The 23,259-nt window shown below is 31.9% G+C and overlaps 2 protein-coding genes across 2 annotated transcripts in view; both read left to right on the top strand.

Annotated features, from left to right (window-relative positions):
- The window catches only part of LOC143056235 (glycine amidinotransferase, mitochondrial-like), a 149,271-nt gene that overhangs the window by 30,570 nt on the left and 95,442 nt on the right, over positions 1-23,259 (top strand). The gene's annotated exons all lie outside the window — the stretch shown is intronic.
- The window catches only part of LOC143056233 (solute carrier family 35 member F6-like), a 514,661-nt gene that overhangs the window by 418,869 nt on the left and 72,533 nt on the right, over positions 1-23,259 (top strand). The gene's annotated exons all lie outside the window — the stretch shown is intronic.

The following is a 23,259-nucleotide window of genomic DNA, read 5'->3' as shown; positions in this document are numbered from 1 at the left end:
ACTATCTCATTATTGACCATCTTTAATACTTTAGTTGTGTCGTTAGGATAATATCTCATTATTTAACATATTTATTACTTTGGTTTTCGTTAGGATACTATCTCATTATTGACCATCTTTATTACTTTAGTTGTGTCGTTAGGATACTATCTCATTATTGACCATCTTTATTACTTTAGTTTTGTCGTTAGGACACTATCTCATTATTTAACATCTTAATTACTTTAGTTGTGTCGTTAGGATACTATCTCATTATTGACCATCTTTATTACTTTAGTTGTGTCGTTAGGATACTATCTCATTATTGACCATCTTTATTACTTTAGTTGTGTTGCTAGTATACTATCTCATTATTGACCATCTTTATGACTTTAGATGTGTCGTTAGGATACTATCTCATTATTGACCATCTTTATTACTTAAGTTGTATCGTTAGGATACTATATCATTATTGACCATCTTTATTACTTTAGTTGTGTCGTTAGGATACTATCTCATTATTGACCATCTTTATTACTTTAGATGTGTCGTTAGGATACTATCTCCTTATTGACCATCTTTATTACTTTAGATGTGTCGTTAGGATACTATCTCATTATTGGCCATCTTTATTACTTAAGTTGTGTCGTTAGGATACTATCTCATTATTGACCATCTTTATTACTTTAGTTGTGTCGTTAGGATACTATCTCATTATTGACCATCTTTATTACTTTAGTTGTGTCGTTAGGATACTATCTCATTATTAACCATCTTTATTACTTTAGTTGTGTCGTTAGGATACTATCTCAGTATTGACCATCTTTATTACTTTAGTTGTGTCGTTAGGATACTATCTCATTATTGAGCATCTATATCACTTTAGTTGTGTCGTTAGGATACTATCTCATTATTAACCATCTTTATTACTTTAGTTGTGTCGTTAGGATACTATCTCATTATTGACCATCTTTATTACTTTAGTTGTGTTGTTAGGATACTATCTCATTATTGAGCATCTATATCACTTTAGTTGTGTCGTTAGGATACTATCTCATTATTGACCATCTTTATTACTTTAGTTGTGTCGTTAGGATACTATCTCATTATTGACCATGTTTATTACTTTAGTTGTGTCGGTAGGATACTGTCTCATTATTGACCATCTTTATTACTTTAGTTGTGTCGTTAGGATACTATCTCATTATTGAGCATCTGTATCACTTTAGTTGTGTCGTTAGGATACTATCTCATTATTGACCATCTTTATTACTTTAGTTGTGTCGTTAGGATACTATCTCATTATTGACCATCTTTATAACTTTAGTTGTGTCGTTAGGATACTATCTCATTATTGACCATCTTTATTACTTTAGTTGTGTCGTTAGGATACTATCTCATTATTAACCATCTTTATTACTTTAGTTGTGTCGTTAGGATACTATCTCAGTATTGACCATCTTTATTACTTTAGTTGTGTCGTTAGGATACTATCTCATTATTGAGCATCTATATCACTTTAGTTGTGTCGTTAGGATACTATCTCATTATTAACCATCTTTATTACTTTAGTTGTGTCGTTAGGATACTATCTCATTATTGACCATCTTTATTACTTTAGTTGTGTCGTTATGATACTATCTCATTATTGACCATCTTTAATACTTTAGTTGTGTCGTTAGGATACTATCTCATTATTGACCATCTGTATTACTTTAGTTGTGTCGTTAGGATACTATCTCATTATTGACCATCTTTATTACTTTAGTTGTGCCATTAGGATACTATCTCATTATTGACCATCTTTATTACTTTAGTTGTGTCGTTAGGATACTATCTCATTATTTAACATCTTTATTACTTTAGTTGTGTCGTTAGGATACTATCTCATTATTGACCATCTTTATTACTTTAGATGTGTCGTTGATACTATCTCATTATTGACCATCTTTATTACTTTAGTTGTGTCGTTAGGATACTATCTCATTATTGACCTTCTTTATTACTTTAGTTATGCCGCTAGGATATTATCTCATTATTGACCATCTTTATTACTTTAGTTGTGTCGTTAGGATACTATCTCATTATTGACCATCTTTATTACATTAGTTGTGTCGTTAGGATACTATCTCATTATTGACCATCTTTATTGCATTAGTTGTGTTGTTAGGATACTATCTCATTATTGACCATCTTTATTACTTTAGTTGTGTCGTTAGGATACTATATCATTATTGACCATCTTTATTACTTTAGTTGTGTTGCTAGGATACTTTCTCATTATTGACCATTTTTATTACTTTAGATGTGTCGTTATGATACCATCTCATTATTGACCATCTTTATTACTTTAGATGTGTCGTTAAAATACTATCTCATTATTGCCCATCGTTATTACTTTAGTTGTGTCGTTAGGATACTATCTCATTATTGACCATCTTTATTACTTTAGTTGTGTCGTTAAGATACAATCTCATTATTGACCATCTTTATTACTTTAGTGTGTCGTTATGATACTATCTCATTATTGACCATCTTTAATACTTTAGTTGTGTCCTTAGGATACTATCTCATTATTGACCATCTTTATTACTTTAGTTGTGTCGTAAGGATACTATCTTATTATTGACCATCTTTATTACTTAAGTTGTGCCGTTAGGATACTATCTCATTATTGACCATCTTTATTACTTTAGTTGTGTCGTTAGGATACTATCTCATTATTTAACATCTTTATTACTTTAGTTGTGTCGTTAGGATACTATCTCATTATTCAGCATCTTTATTACTTTAGTTGTGTCGTTAAAATACTATCTCATTATTTAACATCTTTATTACTTTATTTGTGTCGTTAGGATAATATCTCATTATTGACCATCTTTATTACTTTAGTTGTGTCGTTAGGATACTATCTCATTATTGACCATCTTTATTACTTTAGTTGTGTCGGTAGGATACTATCTCATTATTGACCATCTTTATTACTTTAGTTGTGTCGTTAGGATATTATCTCATTATTGACCATCTTTATTACTTTAGTTGTGTCGTTAGGATACTATCTCATTATTGAACATCTTTATTACTTTAGTTGTGTCGTTAGAATACTGTCTCATTATTGACCATCTTTATTACTTTAGTTGTGTCGTTAGGATAATATCTCATTATTGACCATCTTTATTACTTTAGTTGTGTTGTTAGGATACTATCTCATTATTGAGCATCTATATCACTTTTTTGTGTCGTTAGGATATTATCTCATTATTGACCATATTTATTACTTTAGTTGTGTCGTTAGGATACTATCTCATTATTGACCATCTTTATTACTTTAGTTGTGCCGTTAGGATACTATCTCATTATTTACCATCTTTATTACTTTAGTTGTGTCGTTAGGATACTATCTCATTATTCAGCATCTATATTACTTTAGTTGTGTCGTTAGGATACTATCTCATTATTGACCATCTTTATTACTTTAGTTGTGTCGTTAGGATACTATCTCATTATTGACCATCTTTATTACTTTAGTTGTGTTGTTAGGATACTATCTCATTAATGACCATCTTTATTACTTTAGTTGTGTCGTTAGGATACTATCTCATTATTGACCATCTTTATTACTTTAGTTGTGTCGTTAGGATACTATCTCATTATTGACCATCTTTAATACTTTAGTTGTGTCGTTAGGATACTATCTCATTATTGACCATCTTTATTACTTTAGTTGTGTCGTTAGGATACTATCTCATTATTGACCATCTTTATTACTTTAGTTGTCTCGTTAGGATACTATCTCATTATTGACCATCTTTATTACTTTATATGTGTCGTTAGGATATTATCTCATTATTGACCATCTTTATTACTTTAGTTGTGTCGTTATGATACTATCTCATTATTGACCATCTTTATTACTTTATATGTGTCGTTAGGATACTATCTCATTATTGGCCATCTTTATTACTTAAGTTGTGTCGTTAGGATACTATCTCATTATTTAACATCTTTATTACTTTGGTTGTGTCGTTAGGATACTATCTCATTAATGACCATCTTTATTACTTTAGTTGTGTCGTTAGGATACTATCTCATTATTGACCATCTTTATTACTTTAGTTGTGTCGTTAGGATACTATCTCATTATTGACCATCTTTATTACTTTAGTTGTGTCGTTAGGATATTATCTCATTATTGACCATCTTTATTACTTTAGTTGTGTCGTTATGATACTATCTCATTATTGACCATCTTTATTACTTTATATGTGTCGTTAGGATACTATCTCATTATTGGCCATCTTTATTACTTAAGTTGTGTCGTTAGGATACTATCTCATTATTTAACATCTTTATTACTTTGGTTGTGTCGTTAGGATACTATCTCATTATTGACCATCTTTATAACTTTAGTTGTGTCGTATGGATACTATCTCATTATTTAACATGTTTATTACTTTAGTTGTGTCGTTAGGATACTATCTCATTATTTAACATCTTTATTACTTTGGTTGTGTCGTTAGGATACTTTCTCATTATTGACCATCTTTATTACTTTAGTTGTGCCGTTAGGATACTATCTCATTATTGACCATCTTTATTACTTTAGTTGTGTCGTTAGGATACTATCTCATTATTGACCATCTTTATTACTTTAGTTGTGTCGTTAGGATACTATCTCATTATTTAACATGTTTATTACTTTAGTTGTGTCGTTAGGATACTATCTCATTATTTAACATCTTTATTACTTTGGTTGTGTCGTTAGGATACTATCTCATTATTGACCATCTTTATTACTTTAGTTGTGTCGTTAGGATACTATCTCATTATTGACCATCGTTATTACTTTAGTTGTGTCGTTAGGATACTATCTCATTATTGACCATCTTTAATACTTTAGTTGTGTCGTTAGGATAATATCTCATTATTTAACATATTTATTACTTTGGTTTTCGTTAGGATACTATCTCATTATTGACCATCTTTATTACTTTAGTTGTGTCGTTAGGATACTATCTCATTATTGACCATCTTTATTACTTTAGTTTTGTCGTTAGGACACTATCTCATTATTTAACATCTTAATTACTTTAGTTGTGTCGTTAGGATACTATCTCATTATTGACCATCTTTATTACTTTAGTTGTGTCGTTAGGATACTATCTCATTATTGACCATCTTTATTACTTTAGTTGTGTTGCTAGTATACTATCTCATTATTGACCATCTTTATGACTTTAGATGTGTCGTTAGGATACTATCTCATTATTGACCATCTTTATTACTTAAGTTGTATCGTTAGGATACTATATCATTATTGACCATCTTTATTACTTTAGTTGTGTCGTTAGGATACTATCTCATTATTGACCATCTTTATTACTTTAGATGTGTCGTTAGGATACTATCTCCTTATTGACCATCTTTATTACTTTAGATGTGTCGTTAGGATACTATCTCATTATTGGCCATCTTTATTACTTAAGTTGTGTCGTTAGGATACTATCTCATTATTTAACATCTTTATTACTTTGGTTGTGTCTTTAGGATACTATCTCATTATTGACCATCTTTATTACTTTAGTTGTGTCGTTAGGATACTATCTCATTATTTAACATGTTTATTACTTTAGTTGTGTCGTTAGGATACTATCTCATTATTTAACATCTTTATTACTTTGGTTGTGTCGTTAGGATACTATCTCATTATTGACCATCTTTATTACTTTAGTTGTGCCGTTAGGATACTATCTCATTATTGACCATCTTTATTACTTTAGTTGTGTCGTTAGGATACTATCTCATTATTGACCATCTTTATTACTTTAGTTGTGTCGTTAGGATACTATCTCATTATTTAACATGTTTATTACTTTAATTGTGTCGTTAGGATACTATCTCATTATTTAACATCTTTATTACTTTGGTTGTGTCTTTAGGATACTATCTCATTATTGACCATCGTTATAACTTTAGTTGTGTCGTTAGAATACTATCTCATTATTGACCATCTTTAATACTTTAGTTGTGTCGTTAGGATAATATCTCATTATTTAACATATTTATTACTTTGGTTTTCGTTAGGATACTATCTCATTATTGACCATCTTTATTACTTTAGTTGTGTCGTTAGGATACTATCTCATTATTGACCATCTTTATTACTTTAGTTTTGTCGTTAGGATACTATCTCATTATTTAACATCTTAATTACTTTAGTTGTGTCGTTAGGATACTATCTCATTATTGACCATCTTTATTACTTTAGTTGTGTCGTTAGGATACTATCTCATTATTGACCATCTTTATTACTTTAGTTGTGTTGCTAGTATACTATCTCATTATTGACCATCTTTATTACTTTAGATGTGTCGTAAGAATACTATCTCATTATTGACCATCTTTATTACTTTAGATGTATCGTTAGGATACTATTTCATTATTGACCATCTTTATTACTTTAGTTGTGACGTTAGAATACTATCTCATTATTGACCATCTTTATTACTTTAGTTGTGTCGTTAGAATACTATATCATTATTGACCATCTTTATTACTTTAGTTGTGTCGTTAGGATACTATCTCATTATTGACCATCTTTATTACTTAAGTTGTGTCGTTAGGATACTATCTCATTATTGACCATCTTTATTACTTTAGTTGTGTCGTTAGGATACTATCTCATTATTAACCATCTTTATTACTTTAGTTGTGCCGTTAGGATACTATCTCATTATTTAACATCTTGATTATTTTAGTTGTGTCGTTAGGATACTATCTCATTATTGACCATCTTTATTACTTTAGTTGTCTCGTTAGGATACTATCTCATTATTGACTATCTTTATTACATTAGTTGTGTCGTTAGAATACTATATCATTATTGACCATCTTTACTACTTTAGTTGTGTCGTTAGGATAATATCTCATTATTGACCATCTTTATTACTTTAGATGTGTCGTTAGGATACTATCTCATTATTGGCCATCTGTATTACTTTAGTAGTGTCGTTAGGATACTATCTCATTATTTAACATCTTTGTTACTTTTGTTGTGTCGTTAGGATACTATATCATTATTGACCATCTTTATTACTTTAGTTGTGTCGTTAGGATACTATCTCATTATTTAACATGTTTATTACTTTAGTTGTGTCGTTAGGATACTATCTCATTATTTAACATCTTTATTACTTTGGTTGTGTCGTTAGGATACTATCTCACTATTGACCATCTTTATTACTTTAGTTGTGTCGTTAGGATACTATCTCATTATTGACCATATTTATTACTTTAGTTGTGTCGTTAGGATACTATCTCATTATTGACCATCTTTATTACTTTAGTTGTGTGGTTAGGATACTATATCATTATTGAATATCTTTAATACTTTTGTTGTGTCGTTAGGATACTATCTCATTATTGACCATCTTTATTACTTTAGTTGTCCCGTTAGGATACTATCTCATTATTGACCATCTTTATTACTTTAGATGTATCGTTAGGATACTATTTCATTATTGACCATCTTTATTACTTTAGTTGTGTCGTTAGGATACTATCTCATTATTGAGCATCTGTATCACTTTAGTTGTGTCGTTAGGATACTATCTCATTATTGACCATCTTTATTACTTTAGTTGTGTCGTTAGGATACTATCTCATTATTGACCATCTTTATTACTTTAGTTGTGTCGTTATGATACTATCTCATTATTGAGCATCTGTATCACTTTAGTTGTGTCGTTAGGATACTATCTCATTATTGACCATCTTTATTACTTTAGTTGTGTCGTTAGGATACTATCTCATTATTGACCATCTTTATTACATTAGTTGTGTCGTTAGAATACTATATCATTATTGACCATCTTTACTACTTTAGTTGTGTCGTTAGGATACTATCTCATTATTGACCATCTTTATTACTTTAGATGTGTCGTTAGGATACTATCTCATTATTGGCCATCTTTATTACTTTAGTAGTGTCGTTAGGATACTATCTCATTATTTAACATCTTTGTTACTTTGGTTGTGTCGTTAGGATACTATATCATTATTGACCATCTTTATTACTTTAGTTGTGTCGTTAGGATACTATCTTATTATTGAACATCTTTATTACTTTAGTTGTGACGTTGATGTATGGTATGGTTGACGTATATACCACATATTTATTATTTTCCCGTTTCGTTACAGTTCAGTCTCATTGACGAGCATGTCTCTTAGAAATTTCCAAATATGTTTTAGTACGTTCTGATTGTGCCACAGTTTTTTGTCTTGCGTTGTTAAGGTATTGCTTCATTGATGAATATGCTACAACTTTTGTTTGATTTTTGTCGTGAGTGTCCTGTGCCGTTGATACACACAATCCTATTTAAGTACTAGTATATGTCTTTTGATAGGTAGTAAAATCATAATTGTGTTACATTTAAGCATCGTTTAGTTGTGCGGACTGTACAAGAACACGGACTGCACAAACACGCAGACACGTCCAGTTAGCACCATGCTCTCTGCACGTGAAGAACCTGTGCAACATTTCCTTCCTTGAAAGATCTATACATACAGTTGGCATGTTTCAAGGACATAGTCTGTTTATCCGCTTCAATCCTTTTTTTCAAAGGCAGTCAGCAAACTCCGACTGCCTCTATTTCAGGACTTTTATTATGTCTTTATTGTTAATTTGTTTTCGTCTGAAAATAAAATTGTATGCCACTGCATGTAGAGCAACAAACAATCAATCACTGAGTTCTGTGCCATTGCTTTATATGAAAAATCTTGTTCTAGGATATGTCTCGTTAATGTTTTTCACATTGATTAGATATAGGAAGATGTGGTGTGAGTGCCAACGAGACAACTCTACATCCAAACAACAATTTTAAAAAAGGTAAACCACTATAGATCAATGTACGACCTTCATGTTTTATTTTTTTTATTTTTTGAAGTTGTTACATAGACTTAAATAACATTTAGTACTTTTGTCGGCCTTTTTATTACAGTAAATTCAGAAATTATTGCGATTTTTTTTTAATTTTTTTGAAAAATGCGACAGGGTTATAATTGCAATTATTTATATTCGCATTTTAGAAATTTTTCATGTGAATAAACAGGAATTATTGTCATTATCTCAAAAAATTAAAATCGCATTGTAGTCTAAAATGACAAAATCGCAATAATAAATGCACGCAATAATTTCTCAATTTACAATATCTGTATCGTAAGGGTAAAGTCTAATTGATGTATATATATTCCGCATCTTTTTATTATCTGCGTCGTAAAAGTATAGTCTCATTGACGTATATTCCATATATTTTATTAATCTGCGTCGTAAAAGTATAGTCTCATTGACGTATATTCCACATCTTTCTATCATATGCGTCGTAAGGGTATAGTCTCAATGACATATATTCTACATCTTTTAACTATTTGCGTCGTGATGGTTAAGTATCCTTGACGTATAATCCATATGTTTGTAAAATCTGCGACGTGAGGGTATATCTCACATCGACGTATCGTTCACATCTTTTTATTATCTGCGTCGAAAGGGTATGGTTTCATTGATGATTATTCCACATCTTTTTATTATCTGCGTCGAAAAGGTATAGTCTCATTGACGATTATTCCACATCTTTTTAGTATCTGCGTCGTAAGAGTATAGTCTCATTGACGATTATTCCACATCTTTTTATTATCTGCGTCGAAAGGGTATAGTCTCATTGACGATTATTCCACATCTTTGTATTATCTGCGTCGAAAGAGTATAGTCTCATTGACGATTATTCCACATCTTTGTATTATCTGCGTCGTAAGAGTATAGTCTGATTGAGGTTTATTCCACTTTTTTCCATTATTTGTGTCGTAAGGATATCGTCTCATTGACGATTTTTCCACATCTTTTGATTATCTGCGTCGTAAGAGTATAGTCTGATTGAGGTTTATTCCACATTTTTGCATTATCTGTGTCGGAAGGATATCGTCTCATTGACGATTATTCAACATCTTTTTATTATCTGCGTCGTTAGAGTATAGTCTCATTAAAGTTTATACCACATCTTTGTATTATCTGCGTCGTAAGGATATCGTCTCATTGACGTTTTTTCCACACCTTTTTATTTTCTGCGTTGTAAGGGTATAGTCTCATTGAGGTTTGTTCCCCATCTTTTTTTATTATGTGCGTCGTAAGGGTATAGTCTAATTCACGTATATTCCATATCTTTTTATTCTCTGCGTCGTAAGCGTATAGTCTCAATGACATATTTCACATCTTTTTATTCTCTGCGTCGTAAGCGTATAGTCTCAATGACATATTTCACATCTTTTTATTATCTGCGTCATAAGGGTAAAGTCTCGTTGATGTATATTTTACATCCTTTTGTTATCTGCGTCGTAAAGATATATTCTTATTGACGTATATTAAATATCTTTTTTTATTATCTGCGTCGTAAGGGTAAAGTTTCATTGACGTATATTCCACATCTTTTTATTATCTGCGTCGTAAAGGTATATCTCATTGTGCATGTTGTGGTATATTCCACATTTTATGTATTATCTGAGTCTTAAATGTATATCTCACTGACGTATATTCTATATATTTTTGTTATCTGCGTCGTTAGGGTATATTTTTTATTGACGTATATTCTATATCTTTTTATTATCCGTGTCGTTAGTTATATTTATTTGATGTATATTCTATATCTTTTCATTATCTGCGTTGTCAGGGTAGAATCTTATTGGCCTATATTAGTCATATGTTTATGGCCCCGCAACGAAGTTTTACCCTTGTCCGAAATTCCGTAATTCCAAAATACCGTAATTCCGTAATTCTGTCATTCCGAAACAAACCATTATACGGAGTTTTTTTTCTTCTAAACGCCTTCAGATATTGAGCTGGTTTTTGATATGTGAGACTATCATCATGTGTGTGCCCGTGTGTGTTATTAAAATTGCATTTTTTTTTTAACTTTTTGGGACGGGGTCATTCGTGTCGCTTTGACACATCTAGTTATTATCAGCGTCGAAAGGGGAAAGTCTTATTGACGTATATTCCCCATTTTCTGATTATCTGCGTCGTAAGGGTATAGTCTCATTGACATATATTCCACATCTTTTTATTATCTGCACCGTAAAGGTAAAGTCTGATTGACGTATATTCCACATCCTTTTTATTATCTGCGTCGTAAGGGTAGATTCTTATTGATGTATAGTAACCATCTTTTTATTATCTGCGTCGTAAGGGTATATTTCATTGACGTATATTCCACATCTTTTTATTATCTGCGTCGTAAGGGTATATCTCATTGACGTATATTCCACATCTTTTTATTATCTGCGTCGTAAGGGTATATCTCATTGACGTATTTTCCAGATCTTTTTTATTATCTACGTCGTAAGGGTATAGTCTTATTGACGTATACTCCGCATCTTTTTATTATCTGCGTCGTAAGGGTATATTTCATTGACGAATATTCTACATCTTTTCAATATCTACGGCGAAAGGGTAAAGTCTCATCGACCTAAATTCCACAACTTTTTATTATCTGCGTTGTAAGGAAAATATACGAGACATCTGTTTTGGTGTGGTGGGGAGGGGGGCTCCCCACTACCCCAAAACAGATGTTTCGCTTATTTTCATCCTGAATCTGTATTAGATTCGTCCCCGATATATATGATACAGGAAATACAGAATTACAGTATTACATTAGCATGATTAGGGATGTATATTTGATCATCCGACTAAAGTAAATATATACTTTACGCACACATTACTTCATATATGGACCATTAAGCCGAGGTTTATAGAGAAGTGCCCTTAATAGTAAGTTTTGCTGTGATTTGTTTTATGGATGCAGCTGTTTGTAAAACCTGTTGGTTTTTCAGCAAGAACTGACACCCAGGAGTGAAATAGTTTACAAGCCTTACTTTTCGAAATATCAAAGCGCCGTCCCAAATAACCAAACATCAAACTAAGTGTTAACATCATCAGTACGACTGAGCAACAGCTGATCTGCAATATCGTTGTTCCACTAAAGTAAAGAAAACTTAGTTACATAAGACATTTATACAATAAGGCGTGACTGTCATTCATTATATGTCGATCTATATACGCTGACTTGTTTTCCTGATTTTATTCAATTTTAAACTCCTTACTCCTTTGTTAACAATATGTTTGTCTGGGTTAATGATGTCGGAACGTCTGTCCATTTTGCAGCCTAAAGATAGTCGTCATGTATAAACAAAAAATCGTCTCTTCATACTTGTTTGATTTGCATCCAATTATAACTACATGCATGTAGCATCGGGGTAGGTTTCATTGTTATTATCTAAAGAAATGTGCAGGACGGATTTAGGGAGTGCCAAGGCCCCCTTATGAAGCTTCATTCATGGATAATTAATTAATTAATTTTTACCGCTTCCACTAAAAATTGTGGATCCATCTGATGTGAAGATCTTCTATACAACAAAGGCAGATGCACACTGTAGTCATCGGATTAATTTTCATAGATAATTTCGTTTGACGACGTGTCAACATTCGTCTGTCAGTGTAATTTTACTTTCATAACAGTTTTATTAAAAAATATAGGATTGTGTGCAGTCGCCACAACTTGTATAGTTCACATATTTTATTTATTGATTTTTTTGCACATCTGAAATTTTCTACAATTATTTGTACAACTATTAACTGCATAAGAAATGCCTCAACCTTTTTTTTTATAACTATCGACAGTATCCATAGCGAAATAATTGAGAAAATGAAGGAAATACAAAATTTATGTAAACAGAAAATACTGTTTTGATCAGTACACGCGTGCGTTATTTTTCACGGTTGTAATGGCGGGTCGGTCACGTGGGAGGTTAATGGATGCGCCCATGTTTTCTAGGTCAATTATAGATAAACCCGTCTAATAAATATTATTCATCCCTTATTTTATTTATTTTGTATTTACATTGTATCATAGATCAAATTTATTCGTTCAGTGTTAATATGTCTTTTGATTGAGTTATCCATTTCTATTAATATTTTATAGTGTGTCTTTCTTTGTTGTGATGTTACACTATTGTTTTGGATAAGGGTGAAGGTTTGGTACCATTTAATCGTTTAAAGCCGCTGCAATTGTTTGCACCTGTCCTTAGTCAGGAATCGGATGTTCAGTAGTTGTCGTTTGTTGATGTGGTTCAAAAGTGTTTCTCGTTTCTATAGATTAGACCGCTGGTATTCCCGTTTGAATGGTTTTAAACTAGTAATGTTTGCTTGTTGTTCAGTGTGAGCCACGGCTCCGTGTTTAAGACCGTTCTTTGACCTATAATGGTTTACTTTTATAAATTGTGAATTGGATGGAGAGTTGTCTCATTTGCACTCATACCACATCTTCGTATATCTAATAAGCAATTCTGAACCAGTGACAACTCTACTCTATCCATCGGATCACTAGTGAAGGCAATACAAGGCTGAAAAACACATTCTGTATATATAAATCGTCTAAATAACAGCCCAACAATGTTAGATCTATATGTTTGTGGACATATACGGGTGTTTAGCATGTTCCACACACATGTAAGCATACAGTCGTGTGTTCTGCAGGTAAAATACTTGATAAAAATTAACATCGTTTTGGTCATTATCGTACTTTTCAGTATACTACTCATGTTTGGAATTAGTTGATACCACACACAGTGCACACGTGTACATCATTAACATGTTCTTGAAGATAATTGGCTTAAAACAAGCAAAAAGAAAATAAGATACAGTGAAACATTCAAAAATAGTGTCGACAAGTTGAAAATATAAAACACCTATATTGAAACAAATTTCATTTTGTTCTTAATTAAAAGAATGATGCAGATTGGATAATTTTTCAAATTTTAATAAGGCAAAGTAAAATGAAAAAATGCTGCATTTTTCATTTTCAAATTTATTATGTTGTAATGAAAAATACTCCATGTTGGAGCATTTTTCATTTTTCAATTTGAAAAATAAAATTGAAAAATGCTCGACGTTCGAGCATTTTTCATTTTTCAATATAGAAAATCAACAGTGAAAAATTCTCCACGTTGGAGCATTTTTCCTTTTTCAATATCTTAAGTGAAAATGAAAAATGCTCAACGTTAGAGCATTTTTCATTTTTCAATATTTAAAATACAATGGAAAAATGCTAAAGGTCAGCAATTTCAACATTTGCTTTTTAGAATGAGATTGAAATATGTTTTTGTCCTAAAAACAAGCAAATGTTAATGTTTTAATTTATTCAAACTGTTGATAAATTAAACAATTTTTAACACAAATTTCTCATTATTTTTTTTTAATATCCTCGTGAAAACAAAATATGTAGTTCATGAAAATAACAAATTTCAAATCTCTTTAAGAAAATGATTTTTCGAGAGTGACATAAAAAGATTTTTGTTACATTTTTCAAACCAATTAACTTTCAATATTGTAGAGCATTTTGCAAACTCTATTTTTTCAGATAAAAATGACAAATGTTTGGCGTAAATATACACGGTCTTACAGGCATAACGTCCAACGACGTATTTATTTTTGTCTTTCATGGAATCGAGACAATTAAGAGCGAGACATCTAGACAATGTTTGGTCACCAGTCTATTTGTCGAAGACTGTATGTATACATGCATCACGAATTTGTTTTGTTATTTCTGTCGTTGGGCAACTGTTTCACTGATGTATGATCCACATCTGTATCTCCTTCTACATACATGTCAACCTGTGACGATGAAAATGCAGGTCCTGACCTGCATTGAAGAATCAAATCTCAGAACTTTTTCGAGATGAATTTCAGTATTTATGGTACATTTTCTTATAATGTATATCAAAGATACCAAAACATCAATGCATGTTCACTTTGTTAAGTCATTTTAAATCTTATTAAATATTGTGTAACTCAGTCTTATGTGCTTTACTTTTTGAGAAAATACACTACAATCATCATGTGATCATCAAACACTAGAATTTAATGTAATTCTTAAATGTTTGAGACTATTTTTTTTATAGACTATTGACTATGTAGCCTTTAACCATAATATTTTTCATTGAACAAGGAAATTAGACTATGTTAAAATATAGTAATACAGTTAAAGGAAGTATAAATGTAAAAAATAATTTTCAACTTTTTAAAAAAATTTGTATAAAGGTATAAAAATAATGAAAAGTTATTTTTCAATATGTATTTGAATTTTATATTTTTTATGATTTAATCTTTTTCACCCTTAAAACGTAAATATAAGGAATAATTTTTAATGGTGACAAATAAGGGGAAGTAACTCTAGTTCAGTTTGTAAACCAATGGTGCAATTTATTTTCGACCTAAAGCTAAGGTAATTGGTGTTAATTAACAGTGTGTTTGACAGCAAAGCTGTCAAGTGAAGCCATGCACTTAATGGGTCACTTTATTTGACAGTTTACATAGCTAGATGAACTTCCTGTTCATGGAAGAATTACGAATTTGCCGGTATTTCAAAGGAATATTACTTATGAAATCAATCTCAAGGCTAAGAAATACGGGTGAAATCGGATCATTTTCGGAATTCCCGGGTTATTTCAATGACCCCGCGGGTGCTCCGGGTGATCCCCCAGAATTGTTAAAATCTCGGGTCACACCAGCAGAATACAGGTCAGTTGACAGGTATGCTTCTATTTCACACTTAATTTTCCGTGTACACTGCTGCTTAAAAATTATATATATATATAAATCTGATAGCACTTACATGACATATTTATATGACACCTGTCTTAGTATTGTTGAAGACTATACACGTCTACCTCTAGATGTCTTTCTGTTATTTTTGTAGTTGGATTTCTGTCTCAATGACATTGTTATTTTTGTAGTTGGATTTCTGTCTCATTGACATTGTTTTTTTTGTAGTTGGATTTCTGTCTCATTGACATTGTTATTTTTGTTGTTAGATTTCTGTCTTATTGACATTTTTATTTTTGTAGTTGGATTTCTGTCTCATTGACATTGTTATTTTTAAAGTTGGATTTCTGTCTCATTGTCATTGTTATTTTTGTAGTTGGATTTCTGTCTTATTGACATTGTTAATTTTTTTGTTAGATTTCTGTCTCATTGACATTGTTATTTTTAAAGTTGGATTTCTGTCCCAATGACATTGTTATTTTTGTAGTTGGATTTCTGTCTCATTGACATTGTTATTTTTGTAGTTGTATTTCTGTCTCATTGACATTGTTATTTTTGTAGTTGTATTTCTGTCTCATTGACATTGTTATTTCTGTTGTTAGATTTCTGTCTCATTGACATTGTTATTTTTGTTGTAAGATTTCTGTCTCATTGACATTGTTATTTTTGTTGTTAGATTTCTGTCTCATTGACATTGTTATTTTTGTAGTTGGATTTCTGTCTCATTGACATTGTTATTTTTGTAGTTGTATTTCTGTCTCATTGACATTGTTATTTTTGTAGTTGTATTTCTGTCTCATTGACATTGTTATTTTTGTTGTTGGATTTCTGTCTCATTGACATTGTTATTTTTGTTATATTTCTGTCTCATTGACATTGTTATTTTTGTTGTTAGATTTTATCGTAGTTGTATTTCTGTCTCATTGACATTGTTATTTTTGTTGTTAGATTTCTGTCTCATTGACATTGTTATTTTTGTTGTTAGATTTCTGTCTCATTGACATTGTTATTTTTGTAGTTGGGTTTCTGTTTCAATGACATTGTTATTTTTGTTGTTAGATTTCTGTCTCATTGACATTGCTATTTGTGTTGTTAGATTTCTGTCTCATTGACATTGCTATTTTTGTAGTTGGGTTTCTGTTTCATTGACATATGCCTCACATCTCCTTTTATTTATGCTGCACTTAATTTTCCGTGTGCTCAAAATGGCTGATAAAAAAAGTTTTATCATTTAATTCTGATAGCAGTACCAGGTTTTCTTTAGATCCTTATATCTTTCTAGCGAGTCGATTTGTATTGTTTTCGGATTAACGTCCCGTGTTAAATACTTCATGCATATAAGAGCTCTTGTTTTAGAAAATCTTATTGTAAATATTTTACACTTGTGACTTCTTTGACACTTTTTTGTGGTGTTTTCTTAATAATGGAAGAACCAATTTTCTAGAGACGCACCAACGCACCTGCTTCAAAAGTGTTTTTTGGGGTGTCAAGTAAACAAGAAAAGATTTAATACACACACAATTCACGGAAAATAACGCAGATGTCCTTGCACGTACAATGCAAGTTTTACTAATTTTCTGAAGACAAATTAACATGAGCGCAAACTTTAAGAAGATGAAAGGAAAAAAGAAACTCCCCTTTTTTTCGTGATTATATACTTTTATTTCTACATTAGATTCTTTTTTTAATTTTTTTTATACTCTAAAAAGAGCCGTTTTTTATCTGCAATTGTCTTATTTTGTAATATTCAGTCCCAGGGTAATGACTTTTACCGCTTCTTCAGAAGTGTTTTAACATTTGGTTTTCCTTTTACACTGCAGTGTAAACCGATTTGTCAGTTCCTATCTCTGTATGTTTCTCTTTATACGATTCATTGCATTGCCTTCCTCTCTGCATGGTCAACTAAGTTGATTGTTTCTGCACAGTTCCGTTAATTCTGGTACCATTCTTACATCAACTTTGACTTACGACTTTTCCCCCAACACGAAATGGTTATTCCCATGTGACTCTGACTTTGACTAAAGACAGACTTGCAGTTGTAATCGTTTACGATGAAATTATGCATTCTGTTTGTGTTGTCGATACAAGAAGGTGTGGATAGAGGTTTTCAATTAGAGAATAAGGGACAAAAAAATGTAAAGAATAGAGAATAATGGACACATAAAGGTATGAGGAATACAGAAAACTGGCATAAAAAAATAAATAATACAGAAATAAAGGAGTCCAATCCAGACCCTCATACTACACCGAGATATAAAATGTACAGTCAACTACTCTGTTTACCCTCATACCCCACTGAGATATAAAATGTACAGTCAACTACTCTGTTTATCCTAATACCACACTGAGATATAAAATGTAGTCATCTACTCTGTTTACCCTCATACCCCACTGAGATATAAAATGTAGTCATCTACTCTGTTTACCCTCATACCACACTGAGATATAAAATGTAGTCATCTACTCTGTTTACCCTCATACCACACTGAGATATATACTGACCGGCTTTAGAAACGCACCACTAGATTATTCTTTTCAATTTTCATTTTTAATTATTCATTTTTTTGTAAACAAACTTATGAATAGAAAGTTCTGTCATTACTATTAGATAATAATGGACATATAAAGGTATGAGGAATACAGAAAACTGGCCTAAAAAATTAAATCATACAGAAATGAAGGAGTCCAATCCAGACCCTCATACTACACTGAGATATAAAATGTACAGTCAACTACTCTGTTTACCCTCATACCCCACTGAGATATAAAATGTAGCCATCTACTCTGTTTACCCTCATACCACACTGAGATATATACTGACCGGCTTTAGAAACGCAACACTAGATTATTCTTTTCAATTTTCATTTTTAATTATGCATTTTTTGTAAACAAACTTATAAATAGAAAGTTCTGTCATTACTTAAGGTAAGGTTTGCATGAAATCTGGATTTTTTTCTTGGTGATATTATAGCAATATGATACATCATTTTGTTCAGGGAGGACGACCCAATCATTTAATGAAAAAAAATCGAATTTCGCCCGTCCCGTTTTTTCAGGTGAAAAGCTCAAAATCCCGATTTTTACGATTTTTAGGGGGAAATGTATTTGAATTCTTCTAGAATAATAATGTATGCGAGTGAATATAAAAAAATAAAACTGAATAAAACGTGTATAAATAATTGTGGTTCATTCATTAATAATAAATTTGAATTTAAAATATCATAAAAAAAATCCTGAAAACATGTGCCGTTTTCATTCAATCCTGCGTTTCTATAATTTGTATTTATATGTATAAATACTGTATAAAAAATCGGAATCGGCGTGCATCAGACTTACAAATTCAATAAAAGACAGCTTAACAATCAGTGAAAAAGGGGTTCTTGAAGCAGAATCAACAAAACTTGTCTTGTGAAAGGACAAGACGGGGACAAGCCATAAAAAACACATTAATATTAGACCGATTTCTATTGAAATCAGCTTCCCATACATCAGTTGATGTTTTTTTAGTTTTTATGGCGGGAGACAAGAAAAATGGGACGGGAGAATGGAGAAAGGTATCCCCTGTCCGACCATTCATAAATCTATAACTGTAAAAGTGACGACATCAAAATTAAAATCTATTCTGTGTTTTTGTGGCAAAAAGCATTGTGCATAAATTTTATATTAGTTGGTTGAGGAAGACTATTCTAAAGTAAGAGAATGGAAACCAATTTTGTAAAAACAGACGTACACTATAATACGTACATTCGGATAACGTACAAACAGACAAAGATACAACTTAATGCCCCCTTTGCTACAGCGGGGGCATAAAAATGTACATTTATGAAATAAAATAAAACTCCGCGAAACTTAATGAATTGTTTTTGCACATAGACGTTATGGATAAACGTGACGTCATATAATGAAAACTAACAAACTGAAGGTCATAACGTTACTTGTACGATTCAAATTTTGATAAAATTACACCAAAACGGCAAATTTGAGGTAGGTGTTGTTTTATTTTCGATAATATTGTAGTTATCGAACATTGGTTATTCAAAGCAATTCAAAATGGCGGGTCCCTCCTTTTTTCAATTATTTGAATTCGAGTTATCTCCCTGTGTACGCAAACCTTACCTTAAATGTTTGAAAAAAAAAATGCAGTTCGAAAGTTGAATTGATTACGTCATTTTCGATGTTCAAATATTGTGGTATACACTGAAACCCTGGTTTTCCCCTTACCAATGAACATGTCACCGTCAAAAGCAATGACTGCCTGTAACAAACGCCAAAATGATTGTCAGAAAGGTCAACCATTTCTGTTCGGCACGTTTTGGTTTCTGTTTTGCACCTTCTGATTTTGCCGTTGTTCCACCCATTACAATGTGTTTTGTCAATTATGCGGTTAAAACTTTAAGGCTCTAAATGTTTTTCTGCAGTCGATTCTTTGCCAGTTCAGTTAATGGGAAACATTTATGGCATACATCTGTGCAAAATTTCATTCACCAATTTGGTTAGCAGTTGACGTTGCGGCCTTAGATCTGTCTCACAAATGACGTTGTCTAATCAAATTCTATTGACGTTGCATTGTCACTACATGTTGATCTAGTCTTTGATGGTCTTCAACAAATCCAGTCTACCGGTATCCTTGTCGGAAGGACAGTAAGACGAGTTTCTGACGTCAATTTTTTGTGTTGCAGCACGTTCACGTTTTCCTGTTTGCAGAATTCTAATGGGTTGATTCAGCTTTTCATTCCTGAGTTTTGGCAATATGGAGATGCAACATTTTTTAAATGATTAAAGTGTGTCCAAGGATTGAACGAACTGTTTCACAAAGAAAAAAAACCGGAAAAAATCTTTTATTGGCTCGAAATTTCTTTCTGAAATTTCGTGCGATCTAAAAAATCTGGTATGTTCAATAACCACAGGTAAGTGAGATGTTTATTTTTCGAAAGGGAAAGACATAGGATGAGCATGAATAGTAGTTGTATGAGGATCAAGCATTATTTGGTGAAAAAAAATCTACAAAATGAGTGTTGCGTTTTTAAAGCCAGTCAGTATAAAATGTACAGTCATCTACTCTGTTTACACTCATACCACAATGAGATATAAAATGTAGTCAACGACTCTGTTTACCCTCATACCACACTGAGATATAAAATGTAGTCATCTACTCTGTTTACCCTAATACCACACTGATATATAAAATGTAGTCATCTACTCTGTTTACCCTCATACCACACTGAGATATAAAATGTAGTCATCTACTCTGTTAACCCTCATACTACACTGCGATATAAAATGTACAGTCAACTTCTCTGTTTACCCTAATACCACACTGAGATACAAAATGTAGTCATCTACTCTGTTTACCCTCATACCACACTGAGATATACAATGTAGTCATCTATTCTGTTTACCCTCATACCACACTGAGATATAAAATGTACAGTCATCTACTCTGTTTACACTCATACCACAATGAGATATAAAATGTAGTCAACTACTCTGTTTACCCTCATACCACACTGAGATATAAAATGTAGTCATCTACTCTGTTTACCCTAATACCACACTGAGATATAAAATGTAGTCATCTACTCTGTTTACCCTCATACCACACTGAGATATAAAATGTAGTCATCTACTCTGTTAACCCTCATACTACACTGCGATATAAAATGTACAGTCATCTACTCTGTTTACCTATTTACCACTGTGATATAAAATGTAGTCAACTACTCTGTTTACCCTCATACCACACTGAGATATAAAATGTAGTCATCTACTCTGTTTACCCTCATACCACACTGAGATATAAAATGTAGTCATCTACTCTGTTAACCCTCATACTACACTGCGATATAAAATGTAGTCAACTATTCTGTTTACCTATTTAACATTGAAACATTATCACATTCTATAGCTGATGTTTATTATTAGAAAAATATAGTGCACGGCACCTTCCAGCCCCCTTTTTCTAAAAAGACAATGTCAATACACATAACAATGTAACATGTGTAAAAGGTAAAAGAACAAAAATCTCTACACGCGCTGCGAGACAAAACAATCCACATCTGTCAGAGGTTAGAATACGTTGTAAAAGATTTAAAAGCCTTATATAGTACACAATTTGTAAAATTTCCTCAGAGAAGGTATTGGCAAAAATCTGGTTAGTTTGTATACATTTGCACCTAGTCTCATATTTCTAGTAAGTTAAGAGGGGGTGGGGAAACAAATCTTTCGTCTTATCCTGTTACATTTTGTGAGTATCCCATGTCAGGAACGTTGTCGTACACATTTATATCATATCGACGTATTGTCCCCCTCCATTATTTAGAGAATTTAGTGTTAACAGTAGATCTTTGATTGCTTCTGTTGTATCTATTTATGTATGTCATGGAATCGAGGCGATTAAAAGTGAGACATATGTTTGGTCACCAGTCTATTTGTCCGAGAAGACTATATGTATGCATCACGAATTTGTTTTGTTATTCCTGTCCTTGGGCTGCTGTTCCATTGACGTATGTCCAACATCTAAATCTCCTTCTATTGTCACAAAATGGAAGTTCCTACATAATATAAGTTTCAAATGGAAAAACTATTCTGGAATATTATTTCCACTGGAATAAATATTACAGTATATGTTCCTAACGGAATAAATGGTATAGAATATTTGTTCCAACGGGAACAGATATTATGACATTATTTATAACAAAGTTTCCAGTGGAACTTCTGTTGGGCGGAACAAATATACGTTTACACTTAATTTTCCGTGTACACTGCTGGCTGAAAAAAAAATTATATATACAAATCTGATAGTACTTATATGACATAATTTTTATGACACCTGTCTCAGTATTGGTGACGACTATACACGTCTACCTCTAGATGTCTTTCTGTTATTTTTGTAGCTAGATTTCTGTCTCATTGACATGTACCTCATATCTCATTTATTAAAGCAGCACTTAATTTTCCTAGTGCACAAGCTGGCTGAAAAAAGTATTATAAATATCCTGTTACAAAACTTTGAATTTTTCGAAAATCTTATCCCAGGAATATATTACCTTAGCCGTATTTTGCACAACTTTTTGGAATTTTTGGTCTTCAATGCTCTTTAACTTTGTACTTGTTTGGCTTTATAACTATTTTGATCTGAGCGTCACTGATGAGTCTTATGTAGACGAAACTCGCGTCTGGCGTACTAAATTATAATCCTGGTACCTTTTATCATATAAATCTGATAGCATTTCTGATAGCAGTACCAGTTTTGCTTTGAATCAAACATAACGGATTGATATTTTTTTCTCCTTAACTTTCAGTGGCAAATACTTCTTAGATATTAAACACGTTGTTTCAGAAAATCTATGGGAAACGATATGACATATGTGACTACTTTGACACTTTGCTGTGGTGTTTTCTGAGTGATGAAAGAACCAATTGTCCGGAAACGCAAACACGCACTTGCTTCAAATGTGTTTTTGGGTGTCAAGCGAAAAACAAAAGAATTAACACGCACACAATTTTGTGAAAATAACGCAGACGTACTTGCAAGCTCTACGTAAGTCTTAGTAAATAACGCCGACGTCCTTGCAAGCTCTACGTAAGTCTTACTAAATAACGCCGACGTCCTTGCAAGCTCTACGTAAGTCTTA

The sequence above is a fragment of the Mytilus galloprovincialis genome, chromosome 13 (assembly GCF_965363235.1).
Source record: "Mytilus galloprovincialis chromosome 13, xbMytGall1.hap1.1, whole genome shotgun sequence".
NCBI lineage: Eukaryota > Metazoa > Mollusca > Bivalvia > Mytilida > Mytilidae > Mytilus > Mytilus galloprovincialis.
The sequence above is the reverse complement of the archived record's forward strand: the minus strand, read 5'-3'. Positions and strand labels throughout refer to the sequence as shown.